The following is a 13,422-nucleotide window of genomic DNA, read 5'->3' as shown; positions in this document are numbered from 1 at the left end:
TGTCTGATATTTTTGAGTAATGTTATATAACAGGTCATTTCATGTTCATATGTAATAATTTGATTTTCTGCATTTAGAGTTAGAAGCTCTTTTCTATTAGGTTAATTTCTCGTGTAACTTGTCAAAGTGTGCTCCATTTTTGTGTAACCAACCGCCCAGTCGCGTGAATTAGCTTGTCAAAGGTTGACTGATTAGTCTTTTAATTTGTTGAAAGCGTATGTTATATTGCAAGGTCGTGCAAGTGTAGTATTCTTTATCGCATAGTGGTTTTTGTTGTATTTTTTTCTCGCGCCGACGATTGATTTGTATATTCCGGCAGCTGGAGCCGATTAAGTTTCGCATCACTATGTAATGGTGTAATCGTTCTCAATGGACGAGAGAGGCTTGTGTGTATTACCCCCGTCTGAGAAACTTGGTAAATGTCGTGCTTACTATTTTGATGCGTATGTTCATTCGAACAAAAGGTTTAACTATGCCGACCTATTGTTTCAGTTAATTTCTTTCCGATGGCTGGCGCATATTTGATTTAAATGAGCACAGGAGCGGGCAGACTGATGACCTAAATTCACGTAAATGTTTAAACAAAAAGAAAGTGGTATGTTGATTAGATCCATGATTTGTATGTATATTCCCATGTGACATTCTCCAGAAGTGAGAATGAGAGAGAGAGAATGAATCAGGGAGAGCTGTAAAACGTTTGTTAATTCCAATATTTTCGTTGATACAATATATTCATTTTTTTATCGTTCGTGCGTGTTATCATTTGATGTTTTTCAGGTATCTGGTATAATGCTATTAGTGTATTATTATTGTTCGAGTCGACATAACTAAGGCAAAGCGAAATGTGTAACATTTCAAGGTATTTTTCTCCGCCTCCCACTAGTATGACAATAAATGACAGTCTCAGTACCGAACTAAAAAACCTGGACCGTAAGTAAATCACACGACCGGTTTCCCCTACCTATGGTGACGTCTGGCACCGTGCCGGGGTATGAAAGATATGTCATGCGGGGACCGAGAATGTGGATAAATGTACAACTCGAGAGCATTATGCTTCCCTGGTGAGGCAATTACGGGGTGTTTTGAAGACTAAGCGACGGGGAAAGCTCGCTATAGGTATGATTCTGCATCAGGACAATGCACGTGTTCACACATAGCTTTAGAGTTCGATTCCCGGTGGAGGCACATAGTGGTTCGGATCCCACTTTAAACTGTAGGTGCAGTCCCGATTGGCCTTACTGTGCATAAAGTGGACTTAAAACACAATTCAATCAATCACACATTGCTTGTTGCGATGGCAAACATCCGTGATTGTGGGATCGAATTTTTCAAACATCCCCCTTAAATCTTGCTCCATCAGACTTTCATCTCTCCCCTAACCTGAAAAAAGCTTTGGGCTGTGTGCATTATCAGTGTGATGATGACGTCGTCAGTGCTGTGGGTGACTATTTTGCAAGCCTCGAGGAAAGCTTCTATGAGACCGGGATGAAAGCACTGCGGAAGTATTGGTAAAAATGTGTGGACCTGCAGGGAGACTACGTAGAAAAATAGGTTGCTATTGTGGTCCCATCCTGTTCCCTTCTAGGTTAGACTCGCTACTTATGGGACACCCTCGTAAAAAACTCTCATATCTTGAATTTCCTATTATATGTCAGAGCTTCCTTACTATATTTGAGCCGTACTTTGCAACTTAAAACTCTATGTTCCGGTGTATCTTCCACCTTACATATATTGCATTGTGAAGTTACATGCAAGTGAAACCTTGGCAAATAGGTCTTATACGGGTCATGCCCTGTTATCATATGGATTAAGCCTCTTGTTAGTATCATATACTTCAGTTGCATTCGCTGTGCTACATTTAGAATATTTTTTTTTTAGCTTGCTGTGATTCAGTGTAGTCCCCGCATTCCTTCTGCCATCTCGTAACCTCCAAATATATATCTCTTTTACAAGCTATATTGTCCAGATGTAGTTATTGAAGTCTGAACTATTTTTTTCTTCGGAACCAATAAATAGCTGCTCTCTTAATAAGTTCTAATTCCAGAGGTAAAATGCCTCCTTCCGCTAGTAATGCTAGTGTTGAACTAGTTCTGAAGGCTCCAAATATTCTTAGGAGAACCCTCCTCTGGATCTTTCTCAAAGTTCTAACGATTGTCTTTAACTCCATAAGGGGAGCTCATACACTAACTGCATAGGAAATTGTTGGCATAAAAACTGCCTTGTAATACAAGTATAATAACGCCACCTTAATAGGAATTTTCTTTCGATTTCCAATAGTTGGAGTTTTATTAATTTTGTTTTTAGCTTTTATTGCTATTTCCTCAACATGTTCTTTTAGGCTTGCTCATCTACTTATTGTTATACCCAAATATTTTATTTCATTAGACTCTTTTAAGTTAGAGTAATTTACTTTAACTGTTGGAGATCGTTTTAGTGTTCCTTTAAGCTGGACAAAGGTTGACTTTTCTTTAGAGATTGCCATCTCAGCATCTTCACACTAGTCACACACCTCTTTCAAAGCATATTTTGCCTTCTGCTCCAATTCTCTTCTGTTACTCCCTTCTATCAAGATTATAATGTCATCTGCGTATGCCACTGTGTCCAGAATTTTATTGTTTGCTTCCAATAGGAGAAGTAGTGGTTCTAGTGACATGTTCCATAAGATAGGTACTAGGGCTGACCCCCGAGGGCAGCCCTTCGTTATTTGCTTCTGTATTACTGTATGTTTCTAACTGTAATACGCAGCTCTATCATGTAGATAGTCCTTCAAGACATTGTATAATGGCATGGGTATTTCATTCTCTCTTAATGTTTTGAATACGTGTGGCAACCATAAGTTGTCAAATGCGCCAATAATATCGATTGAGGTTCGTAACACATATTTGGTGGAGTTGTTTTCCACTTTTTGGAGCATGTAGTTTATCACATCCTCTGTGGATTTACCTTTAGTAAATCCATATTACTTGTGAGAACGTCTCCCTAAAATAAACCTTTCATTTAACCTCTTAATTAGTAATTTATCCAATAGTTTGGTTAGGTTGTTTAACAAACAGATAGGTCTGTAAGACTTTGCTTTTGAAGGTTCTTTATCTAAGCCTTTCTTTAATATCACAACTTCTTCTATCTTTCAATCCTTTGGGATCCTTACTTGGATCAGGCACAAATTATATAATCTGGTTAGAGTTGGAGTAATTGCGTTTTTGATCATTTTGATTACTTCATTCGGAATTCTGTCTGGGCCTTTCCACATTTTAACTTGTCTATTTCGTTTACAACCTATTCGATTGCAAATGGCATAACAACAGTTTCCATGTGGTATTCATTCTCTAGGTCTTTTCTTAGCTTCTGTTGTACTTGAGTTTCCATGTGGCACTCATTATCTGTTAATAAGGTGTCCGGGAGATGCTTTACTGAATCTTCCCATGTGAGGGTGATCTTGCTGTTTTCCTTTTTAATTGAGTTTAATTGTAATGGGGTTCTGAGTTTATCAGTACTTAATTTATATGGTAGGCCCCAAGGGTTTCTTTCCAACTCTGATTACACCCATCACATCCATGCTTTTTGTTTCTTTTCCTCAAGGAGTGTCGTATACTTCCACTTGGAAGTTCTATACTCCTCCATATATCTAATTGTTTCTAACTTCGTCCAGAATTTTTGATAGTTTTATTTTCTTTCTCATTATCCTTTTTCTGTCTCTTAATTCTTTTATCCAATTCAAGGTTATTATTTTTCATCTTTGAAGTTGAGGGATATATATATATATATCGATAGCATTTCGTATTTTGGTCGTCAGATCCCTGACCTGAAGGTCACGATCTTGACCTTGATTCTGATCCTTCAGATCTTATTCATTGTGTCCCAGGAGTGTAAGGGGTGCTCCTTCCACGTAGCGCACCCAATAGTCAACCTAACTTCCACGTAGTACACCCAGGACTGCAGACTAACGAGGCTCTGGCGACTGGCCCCATAGCCAGTATAATTTTGTTTGTGTTTTCCTGTGTTTTGTCCTTATTTGTGCTGAGTGCTCCTTTACAGCCTCAGCTTTTAACGAAAGTCAGAAGATTTTAATATTTTATGATTTTAGTTATGCAACGTTCGGGTTGTTATGTGTAACGATAAGAGGCTGGACCCCGTATTATGTGACGGGTGCATAATAGCCTTATTGCTGACGCACCCAAAATTTTAAATTCAAATCAAATCATTGTGTCCCAATCAGCTTTCTTTATGTTAAGTATGTTTTTGTTTTCCCAGGTTTCTTCTGTGCTATTTGGTTGTATCTCAATGTGGATAAGGTTGTGATCACTTGAGGTAGACTTGTCTTATACCCACCACTTATCAATAAATCCTACTCCATATTCAATGGCTATTGTTAGATCTATATTAGAGGTAGCCCCTACGTTATTACAAAAGGTGAAGACCTCTGATTCCTTGTTCACGATGTATAGATTTCTACTACTTAGGAATTCCTCCATTGAGTCTGTATATTTGCTATGCCATAAAGTATATTTTGCATTTGAATCCATTAATACTAATATCCTCTTTTGTCCTAGAGTGGTTAATATTTCTTCTAGGTGTTCTAAGTACGGGTCTATTGGAATTTTGTACTGACAGTATATACTGACAGCATATATTAATGAGGATCGACTTATCCTGATTGTGGTTTAGTTCTAGTACATTACAATGGGATGTAGAGAACTGTCGTAATTCTAGAACTAGTATATCCTGGTTCATGATTGTTACTCAAGCCTTCGGACTATCTGAGGTTGAAATAGCTCTTACCGTTTTTAGAAATATAGGAATTACCCCCCATATGATAGGGATCCTGCATCACCAAAACGTCCACCTCCCTTTCAGTAATTATATCCTTTAGATCTTGTGTTGCCAATTTAGGTTCTTGTGCATTCACCTGTAAGATTCCTAATACCTGTTTGTCTTGATATTCCTTTCTTATCCTAATGTTATTGTCCTGATCTGTTAATAACCCTGTCACAATAATCTGTGTAAGTTGGACATTCATCTGCACAGAATCTTTTTCTAAGTTTGCATGGTACACAAATTCTTCCCTCAGTTTGTGTTTGACACTCATTAGTATCATGCTGCTCGCCACACCTCCTGCAACGTTGTGCATAGGTACAGTGCTTCTTGACGTGACCCAAATCCAAACAGTTCAGGCATCTAAGTACAGAAATAAACTCTGACATTAATCATCATGAAGGACATGTAAACAGATTTTCTTTGAAATACGAGGTTCCTAATTAATGGAGAAGGTTCCAGAGCTACATGTACATTTCGTTGCCCCTTAGGTCCCGTCCTAAATTTAATATTAACATTCTTCTCAAAGTCTTCTTTTGACATCTTTCCCTCCAGACTGAGGTAGTATAATTCGTGTAGTAACTCCTCGTCTTCCATGATGGTAGGAATATCATATAGTATTACCAATGGATTTCTCTTCATTAAGGGTTCAATGTTTATTCCTTCATGCGCTAAGTCGTGATTACCTTGCAATCATTCTGCCTCATCTTGAGTGGTTACTTCTACTATTAAAACATATCTTGTCCTCCTGATGTTAGTGATTCTTATTTTGTCTTCCTTTGGTTTAACCTTGTCTGTCAGTACATCCTGAATCGGTTTGATACTTTATCATGAGCTGTCAGGAATAGGGTTGGTTTTGCTGGTTTAAAGGTAGATGGTTTGCCTATTGGTATTCTCTCTCTTGTTGCACCTGCGTACGTAGTTCTTCCTTTATCCTCATCAGGATTCTGTTCCTCTAATATTTCATATTCCTCAATTCTTCTTTTAGGGTTTTCCACATCTGGACTGTCTTTCACCCTCTTATTCCTCTATTCTACATCCACTTTCACAACTGACATCGACACAGAACTTCTTTCTTACATACATCTAAAATTCTTAATATTATCAGTCCGTCCTCCAACTTTAAACAGCTTGAATTCACTCTCCGGAATCTCGTTCACACTTGGATAAACATGTTAAAATCCGGACGGACAGCTACCCACCCCCCAGGGCGCCAACCTGGATCCGTCTGACCACACACTCTCACGGATAATGCAGCAACCCTTTGCGTTTTGGAATCTCAACATTCTAACTGCTTCCCACACAATTGGAGAGGGTCAGAACGGAGGTCGGGTCTTCCTAGGTTTTTACGATACAAATACAAACAGTTAATTCTTGACAAACTCCACAAAAATCAATGAAGACTACTGTATGGATACAAACCCTGTGAATTGCACCGTCCTATGAAGGCAGAGACAGGGTGTTAACGTAAGCTCCACACTTTCGCGATCCCGCCTATGGAAGGATGTGATCAGAAACGCTCTCTGGACGCCTTTACACCGCGAAGTTGTCTTTACAAACTATAAACGGCGTGAGAAAGAAAGGAAGGTTCTTGGACTGAATTGAAATAGTTTGCAGATAAAAATGTTTTTTTAATGTCCAAAACACATTTACGCCTGGTGATTTTCTCTCCTGGACCGGAAATGATTTTTTAAAAATTCCTGGACCTTTAATAACCCAGAAAAATAACATGTTTTTAGGACACTGAAATGACGCCATGCCATCGTGGATAACGTCTTCAAAAATAATGTCTATAATTTATACTGTTGTTACCAAAGAAATAAATTGTTGGTCTCTTACAAATTAATGCATGAAGTAAAATTTTATGGAAGGTTGTGAACTTTTTATCTTATATATCTCAAAAGAGCACGAATATATTATTTGCATCACAAAGATTTATGTATCTAATAAAAGAAAATTTCATCAATGAAGAAATTTGATTTTTGGATGCTTATCTAAAAAAGAAGAACATAATAAAAATTATAAAGATTGTGTCTCCATCTATTGACCAATTTTGAAACGTATGTTAGCTTCTGCTAAAATTCATTTGCATATATCGTATTAAAAATATGGAGCAATCGACAACATATTATACTTATTTTAAATATGTTTCTGTATAATCAGGGAATATATACAGGGTGTCCGGGCTAGAGGTACTAAATAAATAACTACTCATAATGTGAAAACCAGTTCGTATTCCAACCTCAGATCATCCACTTATGGATTTGAACCTGGGTCTCCCGCGTGGCAGTAAGACACACTACCGTATTATTTACTTTATTAAGAAATAGTGTTGTTACATCCACATTGTTAGCATTATCATAAAGCTCCCTCTCCCAAGATATCAATTTTCGTCAACTTCTTAGACCTACTCATAATGCTCTCAATGATGTATGTGTATTATGTTCGTGATACTTTTCGGTACATGCGCATTTGAATGATGTCATGTGTTTCATTTAACACGATATTGCATACCAGATTAAGACATCTGAACGTCGCGGAGATGAATTTTCTGCACGAGATCTCCTTGTCATCCAAAGCTCGACAAGCTTCAAATTATCACCAGTTCCCTTTTTCCTTACTAATTGAATTTGAATTACAAATTTCGGTCCCTTGTGGAATTACACATTCCCTCGTCTCTCGTCTTAAGCCACCTTAGCAAAATGTCTCTGTGAGGTAAAATGGATTAAGCGGTTTCAAAAGTTTCACAGATTTCTCCATTTAGAAGTATGTGTACATGTTCGTGTGTTCAAAAAAGCAATAAGTTTCTTCATGATTTTGTGTCCATTTTACATACAAAAAGTTCGTATCGGTCCGTATCTACCTCATCATATAGTTCGACACTTCGTGAACCTAATTTATAGAAGTCACAAAAATCGAATAAGTAAGACATTGCCGTTCTATTGTTTACTGTTCACAAATTCATTTAAGTTGCTGTGCTTCTTTTACCTAGAGTGTGCTTTTCCCTGGTTTATCCATGCCGTACGAGAAACTTACTTACCTCAAGTTACTACTAACAGCCCCACAATGTTTTATCATTAAAATTTAAGAACCCATTCTCTTATTGAATCACTGCTTCCATTGTTCATTATTTACGTGCAGTTATTGATATATTATCATAATTACATAATAATTCCATTATTATTAATAAATAATAACCGATTATTGCATGAGAGTCACACACATATTTAACAATTCACCAGAACTCACAAAAACAAAATATTTTTTCATTAATGCTTTTTGTTTGTAGAGGTGCAGTTGTATATTAATTATAATAATTACAGAAATTGTCAATTGTACACTCTCACTGGCATGAGTGTCTCGGATGACACGCATTCAAAGATGTTGCCTGATAGGCTTACCTAGTGCATTTTGTCTCCTATTTTCATTGCATGTATGTTTTTTTATGAACAACAGTAATATAGAAATATTGGGAACACCCTATTGAACAATGTAATTTATTTTTATTTTTTTAATAAAAATTTCACAGTTAAAAAATCGAAAAAATGTAGGTGTTAGGCCTGACCTCGGTTAAGCTAGGGTTGAGAAATTTTATGGCGCTTTACTTCCATGACGGGTTGTAATAATGACGTAAACTGCTCCAATTGGTTATGGATTTGCCTTTACCTTGTAATCTTGCAATAAACGAGAGATTATTTTCTCGCAACTTCCAGCCGTAACCCATGTCTTTCTAATTAATAACTCAGCTAAATCACTTATGTTTTTCAATATTCATTATTACAGCGCCACATTTCAACCTGGTGGCGGAAAATTGAACTATTTTTTATCGCCATCCTCTTCCCCATGGTCTGCATAGTGGATTCACCAAATTTCAGAGTTCTACGATGCCTCAAACAGGTTACAGAGGGCTCTGAGTTGGGTAACTTTAATTCTGGCCGCCCGGTATCGTCACAGTATCGGTAAAATGTAACCATCTTATTATTATACAAGGTAATCATTACTGGACCTACTGTTTAAATTCAAATCCGAAACACTCGTTATGTGTTTCCTCCCGGGTAACGAACTCGGGACCACTAGATTATATAATGACGACATTATAAATATCGGGGAGGCCTACTGACGTATGCAGGAGGGGGGCAGAAGGGTCTACAGCTCCCCGAAATTGTCAGAAAATAAAAAATTCCAATGAATGCAGTAATGAAGTCAGAAAAAATGTTACAATGACCCCCGATAACAATTTTTGTGTTTGAATAACTTTTAAAACGAAGGTTTGAAATGGTAATTGGAGATCATATCTCATGAAAATAGAACAATAACAACGGGGTATCGCCGAAATTGATTTACGGTGATCGAAGCGAATATATTTTGTGTCTCTGCCCAGTGAAGGTTGTCGTCGCACTGAACCCGCGTTCAAATTTAGCTGTAGATTTTGAATTATAAGTTCGCAAAAAATCATAAAATTTATTGAAGGGCTTGGGACCCACGGGCTCATATAAATTGGCGCCAGTGTACACAGTCGCCATAAATTGCGTAACGAAATTTTTGTATGTAGCCATAGTGCAGTAAACTGGTAAATTCAACTGGAACCCCATAAGTACGATAAAGTTTACAAGTGGGTTGGAAATAATGATCCCTGGTTGAGATGTGTCATTCTTAACCAGACATGGGATGGTTCAAAACGGGAAGAAATCCCTCCTATCTCGCCTTCAAATTTCACCTTGCATTAAAATGAATACATGCTTGTTCGCTACTTTCAAAGGACATACGTCTGAAGATTATCCGTTCCATTACGTTCGAAATTAGCCCAAAACGAGGTTAGAGCTTTGTATGTTTCAGAATTATCTGTTTTTAAAATATCAATAAATTCTAAGAAATAAAAAATAAAGTATATTTATGTAAACTTTCGATTAAAAAAACAGGAACTCCGTGTGTGTATATATATATATATGAGAGAGAGGGAGAGAGAGAGAGAGAGAACGAATTTTGTACCCCCAGGATGGAAATGCACCTGCGCCACTGAACTCACCCATGCACCTTTTAAAGTTCACAAGTACAGCCAGCCCCCCCTGAAAAGTAATCCTTCGTTCGTCAGTGGGGTGGCCCAAAGTAAGAGCAGATCCAACGGCATTTGTTGATACTATTACATAACCTAAGTATTAACGCACCAGATTCATTAACAAAAGAAGTCTATGATTTTCGTGAAGGTGATTTTTAGGATTCATCAGAGATACCGATCCTATACGTGTATATAAAGGGAAACAGCACCCGGTTGAAACATGAACACAAAGTAGAGTGGTTTAATTCATTCATTTTCAATGAACTACTCTTTCATATGTTCAGTTCATTAGAATAAATAAAATATTTTTACTGCAGTACACAAGTTCTTGAGAGATGTGAAAATTTTGCCGCTAGATGGCACAGTACAATTTATTTATTTCGATGTGTAACAAATCGAATACGCTTCAACGAGGCCAAATATTTTCAACAGAAGAATTAATAATACGTAAGGTCATGGCCCTGCAAATGAAGAGAGTTTGTATATTTAAAAATGTTATATGTTTTGCCAGCAAGAATTGAAATTACCGCTGTTGCTATTTTCAAATGTTACATAAAGTTGGTATGTCAGAATTTAAGTATTCGAACTTGAATTTATTATAGAACGAATTTTTTTTTTGAAAACGCTAAGCGTTATATAAAGAGATGAAACAATGTGGGAAAGCTTGTGTTGTAACTGCCAAAAATATACTTTTCGTTTACACACAATACAATTTCTCTTGGCATACAATTATAATGGCTTGCACACTACGAAATTCGTTCTAGTAATTTTAGCTTACGACACAAAATTATTGAAAAATATCACTGCGATTTAAAACTTTATTCTTGCTCCACGAATAGAAATACAAAAAACACAAATTTTAAATTATAATATGCTCATAGCGTGTTTTACACGACTGAATAAATATGTGTTATATTAAAAAATAATATACTGAAAGGGAGTTCACTTTATATACTTCTCTTCTGGTGAGAAAAATATGAAACAACTTTATATCAATGTAATGGAAATCTTTAATACCCTCACGCCTGGTTTTCATCACATGAAACTGCGACATTTTGATACTCTGCGATGTTCATCAGTTGATTCTCGCTTTGAGCACAAGGAATAGTCTGCTAAAGTCTGATTTGTATTTGGATTCCATTGATTTATATCCCTGTGAAAACGTTCAGCTTGTTCCTTACTAAGTTTGCTAAAATATTCGGGAAAGTGAATAAATAATATGGCTGTGAAGAAAATGATTATTTTACACACTATTTTCATCACACTGTTCTGAATGAGTCCGGCATTTCGTTTCCAATTTTGCTCGTAATTTGGAGCCTTTTGGTTGACAAGGAATTTAACTTCATAGAGGAACAATATATTGATTCATGGGGTCCCGGGTTCGAATCCAGGCCTGGGCATGGATGTTTGTTAGTGTCCATTCATCAATTTCATCACATCATCACTCATCCCCATTTTCGCAATTAGCCAAAAGTGGCACAAAAAACGAAGTAAAATAAAGCAAATCAATCGATCAATAAATTGATTCAGAAAGGATGATAAATTGTAATTTTCCAAAATGACAAAATATACAGGGTGGGGCAGCGTTCATAGTACATAATCGGGTTTCCGATTACAGGCAGAGGCTGTTGCTCGAAGGAAACTTACCCACCTGGTAATGGTTCGTTGGTCTGGCACTTTCTCATGCCGTCCACAGTTGAAATGTCGCCTGAATATTCGCTGTGTAGCAACAATAGAGTCATTATTTTTGAAAAACGTTTTGACAACAAAGGCACGCTGCTCAGCACTACACCCCTCCATGACACACAACGACAATCAATGGCACCTCCTACAGTACTGCACGCCACCGCCTTGGCGCGCATATATTGCATTGTGTCATTGTACTACGCAAGTCAAAATGTACTATGAACGCTGCCCCACCCTGTATTATCATAGCTTTTCTTTACCTTGAAGTTGATGGGATTCAGCTTTATATATATATATATATATATATATATATATATATGTTAGTTGTGAGTGCCCCTTCGTCGATTTCATCATATCATCACCCATCCTCATCTTCTAATTAGTCAAAAGTGGCAAAAAATCCATCTAAAATACGCGTAATCCAAATAAACCAATCATTCATTACTCTAAATAGAATAGATTACTACAGTAGAAGTTCTTCCTTGAAAAAATTAGCAACATTTTTACCACTAGATGTCACAATATTAATGTTTAGCTTCATATTTGCAACTAATCGATTACGTTTAAATAAGGTCAGATATTTTCAACAATTAATTAATATAATATAAGATCATTAACCTGTAAGGCAAAAGACTTCGTAATTTTAAAGTGTTATAAATGTAAGCACTAAGGATTGAAATTACCGTTGTTCCTAACTTGAAACATTATATGAAGTTTGGATGTTCACTTTGAATAATTTATACGATGATATAGATAATTGTATCAGTAATTTTTGAAGACTGTTTGCGTCGTACAACTATAGAAACAAAGTGAGGAACCTTGTAATTTCCCAAAATAAATTTTTGTTTGACACAATGCAATTTATGTTGGAATATAATTATAGTTGCTTGTAGTGCGATGAGTACAATGTTGCACTACGAAATACGTGCTTGTAATTTTATTTCCTTCGTCAAATTACGGAACACAAATGTTCCACTTGTAGAGGTAAAAGTCTTGAAAAAATATTGACTAAAATATCATAGAGATATACACTTTCCTCTTATGTCACACAATCATTCCATATGAAATCAAAACAGTCCACAACCTGACCAACTCCGATTTTCATGAAATTTGGGGAGTTGAAACTATGCATGGAACTTATACGGCGTACGCTTTTAGAAGGAACATGAGTTCAGCCAATACGCAGCCAGTGCTGTCGCGCTGCTGCCAAACCAACTGCTAGCGGAGAAAGGAAACGCAAAGATTTCACCGTGTCCAATATTCAGCTTTTTATATACCGTGCGTCCATTTCGATCTGCAGCCGAGAGATCGGGAGAAACGTGGCGGGCGGCGCTGACGGAGGTGCCGACATTTGCGGCCTGTAATGCCCGCATATTTTTATGGACATATGCAGACATTTATATAAATATTGCAAAACTAGCACTAACCTGTGTTATAAGAGTTGTTCAAAGTGATGTCCACCTACACGCCTGGGAATTTCTGTACAAATTGCCTACACACGTCTCGACACGAGTCTGTTTTCACGTAAGTGTCATACATAAAAATTCTTTGTTCTAACGTGAACCTTGCGGCTGGCATTCCAATCGTCTGACTGACACAACACACATACACACTGCAATAACACAAACAAGTAACGGCAAGTAACCAAGAATAACACTCTTACGCACAGTACGAAATTAACACGCTCTTGGTTTACATCTGCCTGCCACTATATTCACAGCTCTGTAGTCGCGAAGGAACAAAAAACTTGAGCTAGGAGATTTCGGATTGCAAGGAAGCTCACGAACACCATTAGCTTTTAACGGTTCGTCTGCAGCGTAATCTTGATACAGTGTTGCACATTCGAAACCTCCAAACGATCCCCATCG

Source organism: Lepisma saccharinum, chromosome 9, assembly GCF_977018435.1.
Source record: "Lepisma saccharinum chromosome 9, izLepSacc3.1, whole genome shotgun sequence".
Taxonomy (NCBI): domain Eukaryota; kingdom Metazoa; phylum Arthropoda; class Insecta; order Zygentoma; family Lepismatidae; genus Lepisma; species Lepisma saccharinum.
Note: the sequence above shows the minus strand (reverse complement) of the source record.